Here is a 22558-nt window from a genome sequence, read left to right as displayed (position 1 = left end):
ACACATTTAACTCCACAGTGCTTCTTATGACAGCAGCCTTGAGACAAGGAGCATCCCGAGGTGTGGGAGGGCTGTGGCCCCTTCTCCCACTGTGCCACATGGCATGCAGCTGCCAGCTTTCCTCTCCCACTTAACCAAAGATAAATTTTTAATAGCTCAAATCTCATTGAAAAATAATGCCAAAATCTAAATATTTCTTTAAGGGGGCACTCTTCCTGGGTGAGGGAGCCCTGCTATACCCCTGCATCTTAACTCCTTAGTCCTCTCTCGGTGCTACTCTTTCCTTTCTGCTGGAATACTAATGTAAGTCATACTGCTAGACTCCCCTCTGAGGGCATTGTTAAAAGATTGGGACTTAAAGCCTGCATAAAGCATAGTCAAAATCAAAATTTCTGTCTTGTATGAACCAGGATTGAACTTTATGAAGCAGATGCATGTGAGTGGTGCAGTCACATCTGAAGGATGGGATGCCATCCAGAGAGACCTGGAGAAGCTTGAGAAGTGGGCCTAAGTGAATCTCATGAAGTTTAAGAAGACCAAGTGCAAAGACAAACTTGAGCTGGGGCAAACCCTGGTACCAGCACAAACTGGGGATGAACAGATGGAGAGCAGCCCTGGGGAGAAGGACTTGGGGGTGCTGGTGGGTGAGAGGCTGGACATGACCCAGCCATGGGCACTCCCAGCCCAGAAAGCCAAACGTGTCCTGGGCTGCAGCCAAAGCAGTGTGGGCAGCAGGGGAGGGAGGGGATTCTGCCCCTCTGCTCTGCTCTGCTGAGAGCCCGCCTGGAACCCTGCATCCAGCTCTGGGGTCCCACACAGCACAGGATGGACGTGGACCTGTTGGAGTGAGCCCAGAGGAGGCCATCAAGTTGATTAGGGGGCTGGAGCACCTTTCCTATGAGGAAAGGCTGAGAGAGTTGGGATTGTTCAGCCTGGAAAAGAGAAGTCTTCAGGGTGATTTAATTGTGGCCTTCCAATTTCTGAAGGGAGCCTAAAAGCATCATAGAGAGGGACTTTTTGCAAGAGGATATAGTGACAGGATAAGGGGGAATGGCCTTAAGTTGAAGGAAGGTTGCTTTCAGTTAGATATTAGGAAAAAGTTCTTTACTGTGAGGATGGTGAGGTGCTGGAACAGTTTGCCTAGAGCGTGGGCAGATGGCCCATCCCTGGAGGTGTTCAAGGTCAGGTTGGATGGTGTCCTGAGTGGTCCAGTGAAAGGTGTCCCTAACTTCAGCAGGGGAATTGGAACTATATGACCTTTAAGATCCCTTTCAAACCAGACTGTTCTATGATTCTATGAAAAAGTGGAAAAAAATGTTACTATGGAGCAAAAAGTTCTGAATGAATTATTCATAATTAAAATGCTTCACTTAAATCTGTTGAAAGTGTAACAACACATTTAGAGTAATTTCAAAAATTGAACTACACTTCCTAGGAGATTTCTTTTCACTCAGCAGTTGCTGTTCACATGTCTTATGTCCTAGTTTCTCCCATGAGCTGGATTGTCTGTAAAGCTACATTTCCCCAGGTACCAAGAGGCTTTCTCTCTCACTGTGGTTGATGTTTATGAACATTTTTGATTTTCTCAAAATGGCATTTTCTCTTGAAAATAGAATTCCTGTTTGTGTCTACTAGTCATCCTCTCAGGCACTTTCGAAGTCTTTACCCACAGCCTCTTTTTCACCCTTCTCTCTCACTGCCTCTTAATCTTGTGCTCAGTTTTGTTTGAGGCTGTATCTTGCTATACCCCAACAGTTATGTATGTACTGTCCTGAAGGAGGAAATCACATCTCCCTCCTACTGATGTTATTGGGTGCTGCATTCAGTGTTCATACAGCATCAGTTCACACAGTTCAACTGCATACAGTTACCTACATTCAGTGTTCCACTAGCAGGTCTAAATGCTTTCACCTGCCTCTCTTAATTCAGAAAAAAAGTGCAATGGGTGTCTTTAAGGACCGAAGGTGCATATATTAGCCATAAAAATAAAGTTTGAGTTTCCCATTCCCCTCAATCTTTCCACTTCAGCTTGATTTTTTTTTCTCCATTTACATCTTTTTACATGGTTTCCACTTTAGGGGACTGTAAAAAGAGGCTAGGTGTGCACCCTAGCACGCATCCAGTTCTCCAGTAGTCCCCCACAACCTGAAAACCCACAAGGCCAGTTCAGCTTTCTGTTCAGAGCCCGAACAAGTCAGCTTTGCTCAGGGACAGGGTGATGGAGCTATAAATCTCTGTCCCTGAGCAGCTGGGTGGGACAGGTTTAGTGTGCTACAGGCACTCGGTCACAACCTCTGAACCCTTCGGCTCTGGGCATTACCGCAGCCTCGTGCAAAGTCAGTATCTCAGTAGGACCTGCAGAGGTGAGCTGGGAGGCCCAAGAGCATGTCCCTGTGCAATCTGGGATAGGCAGGGACTATTATGGGCAGCCCAAAATCAGGTTTGTCTGAAGATGGCAAAAAGGTTTGTGCTCTTTCGCTCTGCATGTCACCTATCAGCTAGCAAATCTGCATTGCATGGTATTAATTTCACTGCTTAGGTTGGGATGTAGGACTTTTTTCCCTCCTGGTGTGCTGGCTTTGCTTGCAGCCAGGGACTGTACCACCCAATGGGATCCCACTGTGGTTTGCAGATGATGCCTGGGTACCCAACACAACACAGAATTGGATTGGGAAGCCCCATTTGATGGTATTCATTGATGGCAATCATGCCTGTTTGTGACATGTTGATAAACTGACTGTTTCTGCTTCTGTTACTTGTCTTACATGTTTAGAACTGACCGATTTCTTGTTTTGTGTCCTTTTTCAGCTCTCAGAAGTATATGGAAACCATTTCAGTATCTGGCCCTGAAATTCCCACAGCTGCTTCTAATCACTCATTGTTTTCCTAAAAGTAATTTTTCAGATTGTATTTTATTTCATTGCATGACATTCACACCAAATTCAAAACTTAATTAACACTTACACCCTGAAATAATTTGAAATATATTCCCTTCTAGGTTTTGTCGCACCAATATTGTATGTCTAGTCTCCTGCAAAACCTAGTATAAATTCCAAGACATGTTCATCCTGACATTAACTGGAAATATTTCTATGTCCCATGTATAAAATGAACATTTTCGTCTGATCACACAAGATTTAGTAAACCCATCTCCTGGTCACAGGTGGGAAAAATAACCCTATTTTTCTCCTCCACTTACTTTGCATTACACAGAAACCTGTAAATAAAATAAATAAAACCTGTAGCAGGCAGCTGTGTTCTCACCTCAATCTCTCTGGGCTCATTACTCTTTCACTCTGTTAATTAATGCAATCAATTATAATTAGAGTAATTTTCAAATGCTACATCAAATAGTGCATCTGCCAGAGTTCTTGAATCTCCAATGGACTTGTCTTTGCTCATACCAAAAGTTGCTGTGCAGGCCACGTGGTAGGCACCATTGGATGTGTAATCCTTTATAACACTTTAGCAACATCTGTATCCAATATCATGGTGGTGTGGGGGCTTCTGGAGCTGCTACTGTCATGCTTCTCCACACAAGCCCTTGGAGAACCAGGTGGCCACATGAATACATCATGGTGTGGGCACTTTTGTTTGAAATTTAAGTTCATTTGATATACAGTGTGTTTTGCAGAACTGGGTGATTTTCTTTCCTCCTGCAGCTGTTGCTCACTTATCCACCAGCGTTAGCTGCATTTCCACCAGCATGAGCTGCATCCTTTGGCTCCTATGAAAGTTCTGTCATCTCTTGGGGTCCTTCTCAAGACAGTACTCGGGGCTGCTGCTTTTCTGGACACTAGCTTTACCCATTTCTGGGCACATGCTGCTGGTCATCTCCTGCTTCACTCCAATTTCTCTTCTAGTTACATGGTGTTTAATTAAAGAAAAGGATCTGGAATGAGAATGACCAAGAAAATTCAGAGCAAAAATATGAATAGCCTCATTTGGAAAGGATCCAAGAGGATCACTGAGTTCAGATCCCATGCTCTTGCTTAGCCATTGTTCAATAGAAACCATTTTGTGAGCTGTTTGGCCAAATAATATTAATTTCTACTTTATAAGGAGAAAAGGGAAATGCTCAGCAAATAGTTTCACAGTTTCAGCAAGACTTGAGCCAAGGCTGAATAGCAAAAGTCTGTCTTTTCCTTCAGGAAAAACTGAATCTGATTCCTTCAGATCCTCTTCAAATACTGTGTCAAATCCTTTCAGTTGTAGACAGTCTGCAGCTAAAACTGTTTTTAACAGTGAAAGAAAGAAAAAAATAATTGTGGAAGCAGGCCAGTATTGCAAGGGTTCATATTCTGCCTCAATCTGCAGAAATGGATACAGATCAGTCTGTAACCTCCATGTTTGTCTGACAGTGGCACATGCGATGAACAGATGTTATCCTCTATTGAGGACATACACTTTAAGGGGCAGATTTTAAACAATGGTCTCTTTTTTTTCAGCTGCAGATGTGCATAACAGGAATTGTAGAAGTTTGACAAGCACAAGACATTTAAGTATGTGATTGTCCCTGCAGGCAAAGTACTCAGACACTTAAATTATAGGAATGACTTCATAGTTATTTGTGGATGCAGCAGTGGATAGGTAATGCCTGATTAAAACCAAGATTCTGAGCCTTTCTTTTGACTGCATTTGCTCATGGAAGATTCTGTCTCATTTTTACTGATCCCATGTTATCCACTGGTAACCAGAGTCCTGGCAAACATATTGAAAAATAAGCATTATGTAAGCCCTGGCATCGAACAACTGACAAACTTGAATCTACACCATTGCCCTTGTCTTGCAAGAAAACTCAATTATTCTTAATGGCCAGTGAGCTGTATTTGTCCCTCAAGAAAATATCCACAGAGGGAGAAGGGGAATGCACCATGTGCATTAACAAAACTACATATAGCTCAGATATGATACCTGCATGGAGTTCATGGACTTTTCCAAAAATCCGGGATGATTGAAGGACACTGTTTCAGATGTATTCTGCTCCCTCATATTTATAAATTTGCTACAGCTAAAACCACCTTAAATTCATGCATTCAAAACCACAGTTGTATTCAGGTCTGTGTTTATTAATTGTCCTTATTGAATGGTACACTGATTTGTCTGTCTTCCTTCACTGCTTTCCTGTTACTTTATCATTGTTAAATGCAAAATGTCCACTAAAGCTGCTGACTGCTCTGGTAACATTTCACAGAACTGTGTGGAATTCATACCAGAAAAAAACCCCAGTTGATTTATTCCAGAGAGGAATCATAGAATCATAAAATTGTCTGGAAAGGACCGTAAAGATCATCCCCTTTCAATTCCCTTGCCATTGGCAACGGCACCTTCCACAAGACCAGGTTACACAAAGCCCCAGTCAACCTGGTCTTGGACACTTCCAAGCATGGGACATCCACTACTTCTTTCCTCCTGCAGCTGTTGCAGGAGGAAAGAAGCACAATCTGTTCCAGTGCTCCACCCCCCTCACAGTGAAGGATTTCTTCCTAAATTAGAAGCAAAGTGATATCACTGGCCATACATCCTACAACACAGTAAGGTGCCACATGGCATTTGCAACACAGGTGCATGGATACTTGCTGAGAGTGTTTTGATACTGTTTTTTATATGAATACCAAGAGAAACCAAGCAGCCCTCTCCTCTGTGAGTTTGCTTTTCTCTGAGGTATTGGTGGATGCACTGTGTTCAGGAAGTATTGCTGTCTCCTTGGTAGGTGGTCCTTTTAAGAACACAGCTGATAACTTTTGCTGGCAAATAGGATTCATCCTCCAGGTGATCGATGGCATGTTGCCCCCACAGACCTCAATGCATAACCTCTACCAGTGGATAATCATCTTCCAGCATGTTGAATAACCTGTGTGCTCTATGTACTCTAAGATTTATCATTCAATTTGAAAAGAGAAAGCAGAAGGGCTGTGAAAGAGTCCTCTCTGTTCTCCATGTCTCACCTCACTGATTTCATCTTCCTTAAAATGCATCTTACTTTTTGTCACTAATTAGTTCTTCCTAAGGATTTGCAAAAGATGTATTCTCTATTGACTAGGATAGGTAGATGTGGTTGGAAACAACCTCTGGAGATCTGTTAGTACAGTAAGTTCAATCAGTGCTAACAAGATCAGCAGGAGGAAAGAATAAACTCAAGGGAGGTAATATTTTGGGTAGGTGTTAAAATAGTCTGATCACTAGTGACTCATCGTAGTGATGTGAAAATTTCCTACTCTTGAAGGTAGAAATAAACACATTAAATTACATTAGCTTTTTATGAATGCAATGGTTTCTGATCTCAGAGTACATAGTGGATACTGACACACTAAAAAGTAAAATACTGAATCTGAAGAATTCATAACAGGTGAAATAAGACTGCACTGATAGGCTACAGATGTTTTAAGAAGAGAAGTAATGACCCACAAGATGCAGCTTAGTTTTCTCATTGCTAAATGTGGCCAGTGCTTTGTTTTGCGAGGATTGTGCTGTTGCCCAGCTTTAACCACCTTTAATGCTAAATAGAAGTATGAACATCACAGGACTACATGTCAGAAGTCAGGCTTTGCATCCATTTGCTTGCCAGCCTACCTCTTGAGTAGGATATACACAGAGTGCAGCGAGCTGTGTAACACACCTTGAGTGCTACCCTGGCAGATGAGGTGATGTGGTCAGGGCTGGGAGCAATGGGAATGCAGCTGGAGGGACAACAGGGGTTTTGCAGCAACTCAGCATCCCTTTGTCCTGTCCTGAAAAAGATGTGCAAGAAGCATGGGAATAAGGAATATTCAGTGAAGGAACTACATCCTATTTTCCTTGAATTTCTTAGGAAATCTATCCTTTTAAGTGTGTCAGTGTTAAGGTTTTTTTCTTTTGGTTTTCCTAACCATTGTCTGCTGTATTCATAGAACAAAGGCAGTATCATGGAATGAGAATAGTAATTAAGTGAAGTGATAATTTTATTTTTCTTTAAAGAAACCTGATGTATCTGTGGATTTTGATTCTTCACTCGACATGTTTCAGGTAGCAACAGCACTTGACTGTTACTCAGGTTACAGAACTTATGTCACTGTGTTAGACAAGCAAAATAATGCCTCGTCTTTTTTTTTGGTTAAATGTTTTGAGAAAAAATACATAGCTTTATAAGAAAGGTGAAGCTTAACTGACAGTCAGTAGCATTAACAGTGCAATATATCTGGGCATAAAGTGCTGCTTCAATTTAACTAGTTGCTGTAACGAAGTTTTGTTAATAGAAAGCAATCCTGTATAACTACTCAATTACATCAGGAGCTTGTCTGGATTTGGAGTTACATTATTGGTCAGGCAAGGGTCTTAATGATGCTCAAAATAAGAATAAAAAAGCTGTCTAGGAGCCTTTTTGATTTTCTGTAAGTGTTTGCTATGGCATCTTTCTGGAAACTGCTCTTATCCTGTGTTTAACAGCTTCAACCACCTGATTGCACCAGGTTTATACACCCAAGGCAGCATGCACAAGTGTATGGACACAGACATGCCATACAATACGCCGCACTTACGCCGTACACAATAGTGTACAGAAGAGCAAGAGGAAGCAGAGGTGCTGCAATAAGTCTTAAGCTGCAAATGAGACCGCTCTATGATAAACACACTTTACATATAAAACAGCAATGCATGCACCTGAACATTTTCCCAGGGGACAGAGTAATTCATAAATAATGAGTAGAAGAAAACTTAGACGAATGTGTGCCTTTGTCACCTACCTGCGTGCGCATCTGTGTTGACTGCAAAATAAGCCCAGCTGATGTGTAGAGCGGGACAGGGCTCTGTCTCCATCCCCTCCTTGCTGCACTGTTGCATACCTTGCATAGATATGCCTGTCTTACCTTCTCATACTCCCTCCCACCCCATTTCTCACACATCTCTGTGGCACATTATAGAGCATATCCTGGTTCTGAACTTAGGTGAAAGGAAAACCAAGCTACTTCCTGAAATAAAAGACTGAAGCAATTGAAGATGGTAAAGGATGTAGAGAGGAAGCCTTATGAGGAGCAGTTGAGATCACTTGACTTCTTTAGCCTGGAAAGAGGAGATGGAGGAGAGACCTCATTTCAGTCTACAACTTCCTCACAATGGGAAGCAGAGGGGCAAGCACTGATCTCTTTCTTCTGGTGACTAGTGCCAGGAACTGAAAGAATGGCATGAAACTGAGTCAGGAGAGCTTTGGGCTGGATATTAGAAAAAGGTTCTTTTCCCACAGGGTGACTGGGAGATGGAACAGGCTCCCCAGGGGAGCACCAGCCTGACAGAGTTCAGTAAGTGCTTGGACAATGCTCTCAAGCACATTCCTGTGCTGTCCTGTGAAGGACCAGAGGACCAGCAGCTGGACTTTGCAGATCAAAATATTTTAAATTTAATGGGACTCATAAGGATCATCAGGTCTAGATGAACTGAATGGCCCATACAGAGATCAAACCCACAACACTGATGTTATTAGCACCATGCTCTAACCAACTGAACTAATGTCAGGGTCACTTCAAAGTTCCTTGTCAGTCCCTTACAGCTCAGGACACACTAGTGGTCCTGCACACAGATTGTAAGGAGGCTGGGGAAGGAAGTGATCTGGACCCCTGCAAGGTTTTGGGTATGAACACATACGTTTGGAACCATTACAGGAATCTTACATGGAGTCACGTGTACATGTCTGTGTGTTTGGTTATATCTGAGAGAGTCAAGCACAGTCAAAAGAGACACAACAAAAGTGCACACAGAACGAGAAGGCAGTGAGTAAAAGCTGAAAGCTTTGGGTGTGATACCAGACAGAAAAACACTTGAGACTCTGGAAGAACACTTGTCCTCTGGTCAAGGAAATGAGTGTCTATTTTTGGATTTCTAGTGCCCTGAAAAAACTGTACATTGCCTAGCTTCTTTTAAAATAAACAAGATTGCAACCATATCAAATGTATCATCCAGTTGTCCAAGTGGAATGTGTTTGCAAGACCTTGAATATCAAGAGCTTTGGTCATGTATTCAGATATTGATGAGTGATTTGAGTATAACTGTTGATACTATAGGTTAAATTTATTGAGAAAGTTGACTGCAAATCTCATGGGACAAGGTTTTAATGTTCAATTTCTCGTATCTATTACAACTTTTTATAAGGATTTCCCATGCAAACTCTGTATTTTGAAACTTCCTATCTTTTCATATAATGGAGTTAATAGAATTACATAAAGCAACATTCTATGTTTGTCTTTCTGATCTTGTCCTCCTTCACCATGAAAAGACTTCATTATGCTTTGAAGATCTTGAAAGTTCTATTTCACTATAATTACTTTGTTCAGTCTTGCTTCATACAAATCAAGACTTCTATTGTTCTCAGGGATGCCGATAACATATTCCAATGTAGTGTTTGGTTTTGCAGGCACCAGAGATATTTTTAAAAGAGACAGCAACATTTCAAGAGGTGTATTTTTCAGGGCATGCTGTTAAATGCCACCAGATTGCTCTGAGCTCTGTAATCCTACTGGCAAAAATTAAAAATTACATAGCATTTACCATCTGACTATGTGTTACCACCTGGACATTTAATGATGCTCACACAAGTTTGGTTCCTGTGTCCCTATTTTACAAGAAGATTACTATAGAGATTCATGACATTTGTCCAGATATCCACTTGGTTTTCTGCTCTCATATTTCAGATTCTTAACCACAGAGAGCTAAAGCATGATCTTTTAAAAGAGTAGAGAATCTGGAACTTGAAAGAAAGCTTTATTGTATTTAAGTAATTTATTGATTTATATATCCAAAGGTCCAAGCTTCTTTAATTCATTACCTGACCTCATCATGGGTTATAATTCAGATTTGAGGTCCAGCATGTTCCCAGTTATCTTTCCTTTGTGTTCTTAGGCAGGAGGAAAATGCTTCAGTTCTTTTTCAATTATTATAATTGTCAGATCCTATGTTATTATTGGTTCTTGCTTATGTAGAACCATTATGTTCTGTGCCTTCATAAAATGTTTCATGCTAATCAAATAATAATGTAGAAAAATAATTTCAAAATAAATCTAAGACAAATATTAAGATTTAAATCTGTCTTTAGAATTACTCTCCATTTCTCAAGATTCTCTTTTGCTTCCTTGGAAGGTTCTGTGTACTGAAATGATTACCCCAAGAAGTGATATTTCATATACAAGAATGTGCTTGTAGGCAAACTAATGTGAAGGTAAAAAGCACAAATCAATCAGGAGTAGAATTAAACCAAATTGACAGTATATACCTAGATTGTATGAGATCAGTGCCAATGATTTAAATACAATGGCATTTTCCAGCCTGTAAGCCAAATGAATACTTTGGAAGGCATGTGTACAGTGTTTGTGTTTACAGTCTACAAAAGGTTAATGTTCCCTGATGACTGTGATTGCTGAGTGAAGGCTGTCAGAACCTACACTCCAAAAGGCAGTCCCAGCATGGACAAAACAAAATGTTCCTATAGTCTGAAGTGAACTTCTTATGTTGGTGAGCAGCTGGGAAGAGAGCTTAATTAAGGGTTTGCTGCACACCAAAAGTGTATCCTGTAAGTGCATAGTTATCTCCCAGAGGCACATGTTAGCATCTTGAGCCAAGTGTGATATCAGTGCCATAATTGAAGCCCTCACCTCAGCTTTAGGAAATGCTGTGATAACAGCAGCACATGCTTTTACATGAAATATGCTGTAGCCCTAGTGAATGAAAAAGCTCTCAAGCCAACGTGGTCTGCAAATAATGAGAAGTTGAAGCAGGATCTTTCATGTATTGCCTGCAAGGGAACTTCACATTTATTATATGTTGTAAATAGCTTCTCCTTGAATTGTCTACAACCTCTGTTGGAAAAGCTGGTAAGGAGCTCCTGGACCTCAAGACTTATTAATATTCTTAATCTGGTTAATACCTGCTAATACATAAGAAGATAAAAAGGAGTCATAGTGACCTGACTTTTCACATGGAAATAACTTATGACGAGTTCAAATTATTAATTTAAGATTGACTGTGAACCTCACTGTTTTGTAAGATGTCCACCAGACCTACCATTTTATTCATAGTCTCAGTGTACAGTGATGCAAAAGCAGATCAGAGCAATACAAAAGAGGTCAATTCCTCCAGGTCAATGTGATAGGTCTGTTTAATATGTAGAAAGCAGCTAATATGGAGAATATCCAAATATAGGGAATATCCAAATTTTGTATATGCATTGTATATGTATATGTATATGTATATGTATATGTATATGTATATGTGAGTATAAAGTGAACTAAAGAAATAAATTAAACCCCTGCTGACTTTGAATATGAAAATGTTTGTGAAAGCAGTGTGAAGAACTACAGTGGTGATTAAATAGCAATTTTCTGTGGTGTGATTTCACATGGGGCTCAAACTTCTTGTAGGGTTTAAATTTTCCTCTTGTTCATTTGCATATGGCTGCTTAGCCATTTTCAAAGTCTGAGACAAGAAGAACTGTGTTAAGCTTCTCAGCAATTTAAGCAAAATAAGCCATGAAGTGGTACCAGGATGGTGGTTCAGTGGGTTAGTAGAAGCTGAGAGTGGTGTGAAGGGTTCTGAGGGCAGCAGAATGGGAATTTTGGTGCCCTCAGTGATCTTGGTGAGCTGTTTAGCTTTTCTGGGCTGGATGTTGTATCACATTATCTTCTTATAAAGCCAGATTCAGACATATTTGCTTTTTTCACTGGTCAAATTTGGAAGAAGTTTTGCCAGTATTGGAAAAGCTTCTAAAATGTTTTTGTATAGATTTGCAAAAATATCTTTCATCGACATTAATATTGCTAGGATTGTGTCTACCTCACTGTTTAAGAGACATATCCCATGCAGTTGCATTTTGCTGCTTTGATGGCATATGAAAGATAGCCTGGAGTTGCCTGCTCTGACAGCAATTGCAAGCACAGATGTTATTACCTCTCACTATTTTTAGCACGAATCTAGCAATATGCAGTGTTTTCTTCAGACCCTTAAAATCTTGAAGGGTTCTGGAACTTTTGTTTTTAACATATGTGCAATGAGAAGCTTAAAAACACAGGTTTGCATAGACCTGAAATGCTTAACACTTCCATGCATTTTTCAAATTGTTTAGAAGTTAGGGTCCTTACAGGAAGGTTGACAAAGTCAAGGCTGTCCGTAATGCGTGATATTTTACTCTGCTGCTCCCTCTTTCCCCCATCATTCTTGGCCACTACTTTACCTTTCCTTTTGGGTACTTTAGGTTATTTCCAATCTAGATTAGATCTATGGCCTGGTGATCTTGTATGAAATTTTAACAGGCTGTGAGGTCTTGGAAAGGCCTGGCGAATACTGAAAAAGTTTTGAGCTTCTGTATGCTTACCCCATTTGAGTGGTCCAAAATTTAGATTTTTCAGAGGGTACGATAATTCATGTCATAGCTGGCAGAGACATACTTGCTGAAAAGATTCCTCTCAGTGGGAGCAATTTTTGAATTTCAGCATTGTGAAAATGAGTGTTTTGTCAAAAAAATACCAAACCGTATCCGGGCTCTTGGTAGTTATAATGCCTTTCAAAAAAGAAGCCCAAACACTTTCGTCTCCAGTTAAAATTTCATATCCATATATATATGGTGATACTGAATATGTGACACATATCAGAGTAGCAATTCAGTAGAGCACTGTAGTTGATTCATATTTGCAACACAGCCTTCAAGTGCTCAAAGGTACTGCCAGTGCATAGTTTCTCTTATGACATTTATAAAACAGGATTTTGTGCTAATCATTCTGTGTGTGCACACTCTTCAAAATGTGCCTACAACAAGCTCCTCTTTGCATATATGGTGACATGAAATTTATGACTACAGAACCCATGAATTTTCCTCAGGCTGGAAACTATTGTGCAGCATGCGGTCAGAAACAGCAGATCTTACCAGGTAGGATTAGCAGACAGGAGGATGAAAAGCACGGTCCTTAGGGAGCTTACATCTGCTTTACTCACTTCCTGCATATTGCAGATTGCTGCAGGTCAGGAGCAATGACTTGTTATCAGCCCAGGCAGTAGGCACTCTGAGTTGAGTGAAAGAGTTGGGGAAAAATGGATAAATTATATGTACTCAGAGCACACTTGCAGGGGATCAAACAAACTTGGACAAAGCAGTAGTAAAAAGAAATTCCCTCTTTTAATATGGTGACGGCTGCTGCAGGTAGCCTATTAGTTTACCATAGTATTTGTGAACCTTGGAATGGTGCATTAACTTCTCATAGTCTGTGCTGCACAAACACAAAATAAAACGAAGGCTGTTGTAGGAGGCAGAGCGAACTGCACTGTAGCTCAGCTAGGAGCATCACCTGGTGCAGGGTAAAGATGCATCGTGGGAAGTGCTCACTGTTGCTCAGCTGGAAGCACCTTTTAAGCCTCTCCTACTTGTTTATTCAGATGGGATACACTGTTCCTTTCTCAAAGGGCATATTAAAAATATTTAATACACTGAGTTAAAATAAGCAGGCTTTATATAGATAATGTAATGGTATAATAAAGGAGCAGTATGACCAAGAAATGCACTGAAGTATGAAATCAGATTCAGTCAATTAAACTGCTCCAAATTACAACAGATGTAGCCACAGAGGCATGCTGAGAAAGGAATCCTGTTCCTTATGCCCATTCCAGACAGGGTAGTGAAGAAACGCTTGTGAGGTTGCTGTAACTGTCTTAGCACCTCCCAAAATCATAAGCACTGTGGAGCTCTTTTCTAACATTTTGGTTTTGATCATTTTGGAAGTATAGAAAGTCTTCTGTACTTTGTTAGCTAAAATGAAGTAACATGACTTATATTTCGTCAGGTGCAATATCAAGAAGTTTACCAGTGCTGGAACACTACCTAGGAAATTGCTAATGCTCATCTAGTGTCCTCTGGATTGATTTCATAATGAGATATCACATGAGAAAGATCAAACCTCTAACAAGTAGCTCAACTTGGTCAGTTCAGAGTAAACACTACAGTTACTGAGTACGATGGAATAACATGGATACTTGTAAAGATGGCCTTGCTAGTAGTATGTGTAAAAAAGTTCTTATTATTATTAAATTAAATTAAATTAAGCTTGGAGCAGAAAAATGGATTGCTTCTTCTCTGACTCCTCAGTGTATAGCACTTTGCATCTGACTGACAGGGCTTTGAAATAATTTATCACATACACTTTGCAAAGCCGAAAACACTGTATGCAGTATTTTAAAGGCAATGGAGTTTGTTCTCTTAAAAAGGAACTAGCAAAATCTAGTAGTGTAATAATGTCCAGTCAAGTGCCACATGGAGGAGAAGGAGGTGATTTGAGACAGCCCACACGACTTCACAAGGGAAGATCCTGACTGACCAGCCCGGTAGCCTTTTATAGTGGAGTAGCTATGTCAGTGGATAAGGGAAGAGCTACAGATCTCATTTAGCTGGACATCTGTACAGTCTTTGATATGATCCTCTCCTTCTTTTCTAAATTGAAGAGTGATGGATTCAACAGGTAGACTCTTAGGAGGATGAGGAACTGGTTGTGTGGTCACATCCAGTAGCTAGAGGTCAATGGCTCAGAATCCCAATGTGCATCAGTGATGAGTGGTGCTTCTCAGGGATCCACACCGGGACCAGTGTTATTTTATCTCTCCACCAATGACATAGATAGAGGGATCATGTGCATCCCCAGCAAGTTTGTGACATCAGGTGGAGTGGTGCAGCTGATTCATCTGACAGACAGTATTTCTTCCAGAGGAATTTGAACAAGGTGGGGAAGTGGGCCCATGGGAATATCATGAGGTTTAAAAAGTACAAGTGCAAAGTGCTGCACCTGGGCTGGGACAACCCCCACTATCAGTTCAGGCTGGGGGATGAACAGATGGAGAGCAGCCCTGGGGAGAAGGACTTGGGGGTGCTGGTGGGTGAGAGGCTGGACATGACCCAGCCATGGGCACTCCCAGCCCAGAAAGCCAAACGTGTCCTGGGCTGCAGCCAAAGCAGCGTGGGCAGCAGGGGAGGGAGGGGATTCTGCCCCTCTGCTCTGCTCTGGTGAGAGCCCACCTGGAACCCTGCATCCAGCTCTGGGGTCCCACACAGCACAGGATGGACATGGACCTGTTGGGAGAAAAATCTAGAGAAGGCCACCAAGTTGATTAGAGGGCTGTGAGGAAAGGCTGAGAGAACTGGTTTTTTCAGCCAGGAGAAGAGAAGGCTAATTGTGGCCTTCCAGTACCTGAATGGAACTTATGTGAAAGATGGGGCAAGACTCTTTAAAAGGGCAAGTAGTGAAAGAAAAAGGAGAATGGGTTCAAATTGAAAAAGAGTAGGCTTAGACTAGATATAAGGAAAAAGTTCTTTACTGTGTGGGTGGTTATGGCTTTGTTGGCCCCACATCAGGCCTCCCCCTGGGGGCTCCCCTGACAGGGGAAACCCTCCTGGAGCAGTTTTGTGTCAGCAAAAGGAGACGCACAGGACTTTTTCAATCTTTAGTTTCTTATTTTATTGCTATCTTATCAAAACTTCAGCATCCTGTCTGCACCAGACCTTGCATGCATGAAAACAGCACAAAAATGGCTAACAATCTCGTGTTACAAAGCCTTTTAAGCCTAATCAAAAACTAAGTTGCCCAATTAAGAAATGTCATCTAGATTATTTTCCCTTCTAACCCAATAACTGACCCCTAAACACCTGCCATGTGGATTTTTCTACCCAATTACAAGATACCACCTAAACCTATGAAGAAGGAAAAAGAAGGAAGAAAAAGGAACATGACACAACACCCTATATCCTCCATCTTGTCCCTATCTACAACATACTAAAAATCCTAAAACCTGAATTTCTCACCCAAGTGACATACTATACTACTCTCTATAATCTATTTCACACGTTTTTGGTCTCTAGTTTATTTTGATGCTTTGGAGGCTTTCTCCATGAATGAAAGTTAAAGTCAGTGCTTCCCTGGGAGTCAGAATACCTCAGGGCAGACAGAGAGATATTCCCCTTGCCCTGGGTTTCCACAGGTGGTGAATCACTCAAACAGGTTGCCCAGGGAAACTGTGGATGCTCCATCAAAGGTGTTTAGCCAGGTTAGATGGGACTCTGAGCAACCTAGTGGAAGGGTTGGAACTAAATGATCTTCAAGGTCTTCTTCCAATCCACAGCATTCTATGATTCTGTGGTCTCCTTTCTCTGCCCTGACTGCTACCTCTGGGTTAGGTTATTTCTGCCTAGATGCTTTATATATATTCAAACTGGAGCTCATCTAGCCTCACTTTCGTAGTTTTGTAAAGTCCTTACAGAGTTCTTTGCCAATGGCATGGCATTTCCCTACTACAAATAGTTAAGTAGCTTGTTCAGAAACCACCCCTTTTACTGCCTCTTCTAAATCTTTATCAAAGGTGTTGAACAATCTGGTCCTTGATATTATCCTGCTCCATGGCAAGCTGGCATTAAGCCCTGCCCTTTGCTGCTTACTCTTTTAGAAAGCCTAAAATACCACTTCCTCCAAACCCCCAGCAGTTTTGTCTCTTAATAACTTTTACTTGAATCCTATAGAATTTATCTTACCATTTGAGAAATTTGGACCAACACATGTTGTTAGACTTTATCCATCTACATAGGCATGTGTGCTCTTTTTTGTGTTCTCATTGATGTGGTTTCCCTGGGGTTGTGAGTCATCCAAATATAGAACAAACCAGGGCAGAACTTTCTAACCTGGCTGCTGCTGGCATGAGTGTACTGTTGTCTCTCCTCTGTAATTTCTTGGTCGTGTGAGCATATGCTCACAATATTTAACAGTGATAGCTCATAAGTCTGAAAACATCTCAGGGTTTAACACTGCTGGAGCTGAAAGGACTGGGGTTTTATATTCCCAGTAAGTGGAATAAAAGTGGAGCAAATTTGGGTGCCTTCTGACATACAAAAATTGTCTTGTTCCATCTAAAATTCTTTCCATTTTTCTCTTTTGTTACCTGCTTTTAAGAATGAAGGAGCTGGACAGTTGAATCTTGATTCTTCAATGTCCTGTCAAATTGTATATAGTATCAAGTTATTTTTTTTTACAATGTAAATGGTAACTAGTTTACCCATCCTTTTGGAACTTCATTCAGTTCCTGATGTTACGGTCTGTGAGCTTCTACTCATAGCCTAAAAGTTTCAAGGAATGTCTATCTTTCTTTGTATCGGTATCATCCGTTGGCTGGTAAACATATTTCTTCCTTCTAGTTTGGTTTACAAATATTTCAATGGAAAGTGTTTAAAAGTTATAGTTCTTACAAAGCAAAAAAACTGCATTTCAGGAATAGAAAAACATAAATTTCTGCCTAATAACTTAAAAAAAAATGTTAGGTACAAAGAACATGGAAAGCAAACTTCATTTCTGAATTTAACCTTCAACGTGTATGCTTTGGGTTAAAAATTGATAAAAAGACGGGGACATTCTTGACCATAGCACACTGTGAACACTCAACACACACTGGAAGAAGATCCATTTACTTTGGCTGTAAACAAAAATGTTAATAGATCTCTACTCCAAGTGTGTGTTCTTTATGCAGATTCTATGGCTGCAATCAATGCAAGTAGATCTTAAGCATTACTTCTGCAATATAGACTCTGGCAGTTGAAGGATTATTTGTGCATGACCCTTCTTCACCTATTTTGTATAGCAATTTTGTGGCTGGTTATGAAACTATGAGTGGTATGGGGTTGTGGCAGTGAAGAAGGGAAGGGGCGTCTGTCAAGGGATTAATGTTCATCCAATTTAATCACTGTCTGAGGTTTTAATTCCTATTTCAAACAAATGAATGTGATACTTGGAGTATTTCAATAGAGACTGTGACCTCTTAAGATGTCTTTTGTGAAACAGTAGAAAAATGACCCACCTTTTCACTCTTGCTGTTACTGGGCAATTTCCACCCTGCAGAAAGGAAATGAATTACAATTACCAGGGCTGGAAGTCATTCAGTAGGACAGAATGTATAAAGCCAAGCTCAATTTAATTTATATAGTGCATTTTTTTCTCCTTCTGTATCTCTGTATCCTACTTCTCTGCTCTTCCATAAGTGTGTGTCAGTGGGGTACAGAGTTCCAAACCTGCCCTGCTTTATTTTCTCCTTTCCAGGTCTGGGTTGTTTGTCCCATACACACTTAAAAACAAAACAAAAAACCCCAAATAAATTCCATACAAGAATCAATACCTACGCTCAGGTCTAATGTTGTCCTGTTAATGGCTAATTAAGAAAAGACTAAGTAGCAAAAGAAAGTATGAGGAGGGCAAGAACATGCTTCAAAAAGAATTAAAGCCAACTGTAGTTAAGGCAAAACAACGCTTTGAATATGCAGCAGAGGTGAAAATGTGACGATTAACAAGGACAGAGACTGGATCCTGTCATGAGAATATTTGTTTCCATATGCCAGTATTTCGTGTGATTATGAAACGTAGAGAAAGTATTGATTTCAGAAGGTCTATCATACCTTGGGTGAGTCCTTCAAGAAAAAATATTTGACATAGTATTTCTGAAAGAATATGTCAGAGATTTTAATTTAAATATTTAAAGAAAATACAGACTGGGATTGTTCATCTACACTCACACATAGAGAATTTGGCCTGAGCTGGTACTTGGACCACCTGCAATACAGGTAGGAAAGAAAGGACAGGCCTGGTGAGGTGTGCTATAGGAAGGTCTACCCTGGAGGCTGTCCTTTGCTTTGGCAGTTGTACTGCATTTTCAGCTTTAAAAGGCTCCCACTGGCGATCATCAGTTTCTGCTTAGAAAGCTTAATGCTCTGTCTCTCAAGAGGTGTGCCCTTGGGAAATTTTGGTGTTTATGTTCCTTTGAAGGTCTTGTGGTATCACTAGTATAGCGGGATTCCAGATTTTCCACTGACAAATTTAACAGTCAGCATCTATTCAAATTTCTGGGATTGAAATCTAATGAACCTTTATAGAGGTTAATAAAACAAGATGAAAGAATTAAGAAAAAGTAAGTAACCCTACTATAATTTTTCTTGCCCGTTTTTGTCTGCAGCTCTCAAAGACTTCTGTACTTACCAAATGAAAGATGTTACATATGAAAAGATACCTGCAAGCTGAGTTCAATGGCCTGTTGTCAGATCAACTCCCCTACTGTCTAAATGAGGAATCTTCTGTTTGATGCCACAGGTAGCTCAGCATCACTTCCCAAGGTGGGAAGCTATTCTTTGTGCCCTCAGAAGGGATTCTGTTTTCCTCTAGGATGGCAAGATTACCTGACAGACAGCCATGCAGAAACAAAATACACTGTATTATAAACTGTCTTGGCAATAAATTGCTAGGGACTGACTTAGTGCAGCACACAAAACTTAGACTTTGTCTAATCTTGGCACACATAGGAGGAATTTGCAACCATGGGCTGCAAATACTTGTTGCTGTTCTTCATTGGTGATATTAGTCTAAGAAATATACTCAACAGAGGAGACATGGCTTAGGGTGTATGCTGGTGGGACACCATTATTACTGTACTATTCTCTGACAAATCCAGGATCCTGGACATATAGCAGATAATACATCAGAGAGGCAGAATGAAGAAGGACACTAAGGGCTGCTTACCTCTGGATCAGCCCAGTGCACAGGCTTGCAGACGCAGGGATTCAGTTGCATCCTGAGGACATCAATTTTGTTACTTTACTTTCTCATCATCCTCTATCAGGGTTGGATCTCTCTATGTGGAGTAAGCTCCGTAAATTTGCAACCAAAAAATATGTTACAGCATGAAATGGGAAATGGCTTCAGATGAAAAGTGCATTGTTGCCCTAAGCCAACTGAAACTATCTGTGTTATGTGCTGAAGAAAGCACTCCACCAACATCCATCAATGTCTTTTAATCACAGAATCACAGAATGGTCTGCTTTGGAAGGGACCTTACAGATCCTCTTGTTCCAAACCCACTGCCATGGAGAGGGATACCTTCCACCAGACAAGGTTGCTCAGAGCCTCATCCAAACTGGCCTTGAACACTTCCAGGGATGGGGCATCCATGACTTCCCTGAACAGCCTGTTCTAGGGATTCACCACACTTACAGTATGGAATTTTTTCCTGATATCTAATCTGAACTTACTGTCCTTCAACTTAAGACCATTCCCTCTTGTCCTATCACTAATGGACTAATGTCTAATTTCATATCACTTTGAAGATCCAATCAAATAACAAGTGTGCATCAAGGTATTTCAAGCTTAGATCTACTTGGCGAAACATGGTTTCAGATGAAAAGTGCATTGTCGCCCAAACAGAAAAGAGCTGCTTCAAAATTCTAATTTGGCTTTAAAACATAGGCAGCTAGAGAAAAAGCATATGTCTGAGAGTATTTTTCCAAACTAATGATTCAGCCTCTAGCTGACATTTAAAAAAACCTGGTCCAAAAACAGTAGGAGAGGGTTCCTGTATAGAGTTCTACTGAAAATTGTCTAGGGCAAATTAAATCTTCCAATTAGCTCTAGCTATAAGTGTTTTGGTAGAATGTGGTCTATCTTTTAGGATATGTCAGGAACAGTCAAAAAGGATGTTATAGAAAAACTAGAGGCAGTGTGACACATCTGTTATGAAACAATAACCTCTTGCTGTCTCCTAGAAACACAACTCACCAACTGAGTTTTGTCCTACTTTAAAAAAGACCTTTAAGAAAGCATAATGATAAAAATGTGACAATGTGTGACAGTACTTGAGAAAACAAGGAGAAAACTGGCACTTAGCTTTTAGCCATGTAAATATATTATTCTTGCAAATATTTAACAAGGTATTTTACATGATGCTATGGGAAAGGAAGTAGGCTGTAAATGGCTGTTAATTGCAGGCTGTTGTTGATTAACAGAAGTGTCTCTTTATTCTTGATTTTCATAATTCTGGCAGACAACTATTTTTGCTTATATATACTTTATATTAGATAAATGTAAAGAACACAGAACAAATGTCTTTGAGAATAAGTGGGGCAAACTGCATCAGGTTTCTGTGATTCCCTATTTCTGAAAGTTTTGTGTTGTGACAAGCCACTTTTCTCCTGTAACAAGACACTCAGACGAAGAGCCCTTATAGAACTTGACTAAAGAAGTAAGACCCCATGTTTTCTTTCTGGTATTGCAGCTGTTACCAGTGTGATGAGAATGTGAGAAATACCTCCACCCCAATTCTGACTACTGACAAAGGCACCCAAAAGACAACTGTGACATCCCAAAGTCTACCCCAGTTGTCTAAATATGTCCATGAGGTCCAGTGGATCAGGTAGACATCCCTGGAGCAGGTCTGCCACTGGGGATACAATTGCTTTCCTGCTGTTGCAGTATCTCTGTACACTGAAGAAGGATCATAAACCTGGCAAACCAGTAAGGGTGATGGTGACTCTGTCAGCAAAAAAGAAGAAATAAAATGAACTCACAGGAACTTCAGAACTCCAGAGAAACTTAAAATAAGATTCAGAGGTAGTGTGTGGAAGCCCCAGATGTGTAACTGATATGGTTATTCTGTGTGGGCTCAGGTTACAGTTTGAATTCAACAAGTCTTGCTGATGGTCAAGATTTTTTTCTGAAAATGATTTAGTAATTTTTGATGTATTTTCAAAGTAAGTCATGCTATAGGTAAAAGCAAACACTGACTCAATTACTTATTTCCTATTCTTTGTACAGTTCTATCTCGGTGTGAAGATAGAATCATCCTGGGTTTTAATTTCCTCATATTGTTGACATCACTGTGATAAAGCAAAACAATCTGTTATGGTGGATGCTTGTAAATGGTGATAAGAATTGAAGTTAAAGAATAGGAATGAACTCTTCTGGGACTCTAATTCTGAAGACATTGTCACAGACAAGGTCTCTCTAATATGTTTGAAAGAATATTTTATTGTTATTTCCTGCCTCTTTGCATCAATTGAGCTATTTGTGTAGCTTACTTTGAAATTACATACTGACTGAATGGCAACCAAGTTCACAACAGCTGGACAGGCATAGATGGATAGATCATGCATCACCAAAAAGGTTGATGAAATTACTTCACTTTCTTAATGAAAGGGCAGCCTGTTTGTAAGCAGGAAGATAATGGGAAATACGAAATCAAGGCTGAAGAAAGTTATAATAACTTACCTAAAAATCCTGCTCTTAGGACTTAATTTCACATCAGGTACAAAAAGTTATGGGTTGGGATGCCACGAGATGGAGGAGCAACACAGTGGTGGCCCTGTGACAGGGCTTCCTAGCAAGGCAGGCACAGCTAAATTTGCATTTTGGAGAAGAACACAACTCAATCTGATACCTTCAGCAGAGCAGCAAAGGTAGCTTTGTCCCATCACAAGGGAGGAGGCTGGCAGGGTCAGTATAGGCTGAAGTGCCCGTACTGCACATAAGAGAGTGCAAATCCTCACAGGATTTCTCCACCACAACACACAGTCACCCTTCCCAAACCCACTGGAAATTGCTCTTCTCCTCCATCTGCTTACCACCTTGTTCCTCCCACAGGTGTTCCATGACCTCCTGACTCCCTGAACCTCCCGGGCAGCTACTGTGAGCGCTGGCTGGGAGGAAGCTGATACCCCTGTTTGTATTGGGAAAGGAAACAGGAAGTAAGGGGCTGGTACGGGACATGG

The sequence above is a fragment of the Vidua macroura genome, chromosome Z (genome assembly GCF_024509145.1).
Source record: "Vidua macroura isolate BioBank_ID:100142 chromosome Z, ASM2450914v1, whole genome shotgun sequence".
Lineage (NCBI taxonomy): Eukaryota > Metazoa > Chordata > Aves > Passeriformes > Viduidae > Vidua > Vidua macroura.
The sequence above is the reverse complement of the archived record's forward strand: the minus strand, read 5'-3'. Positions refer to the sequence as shown.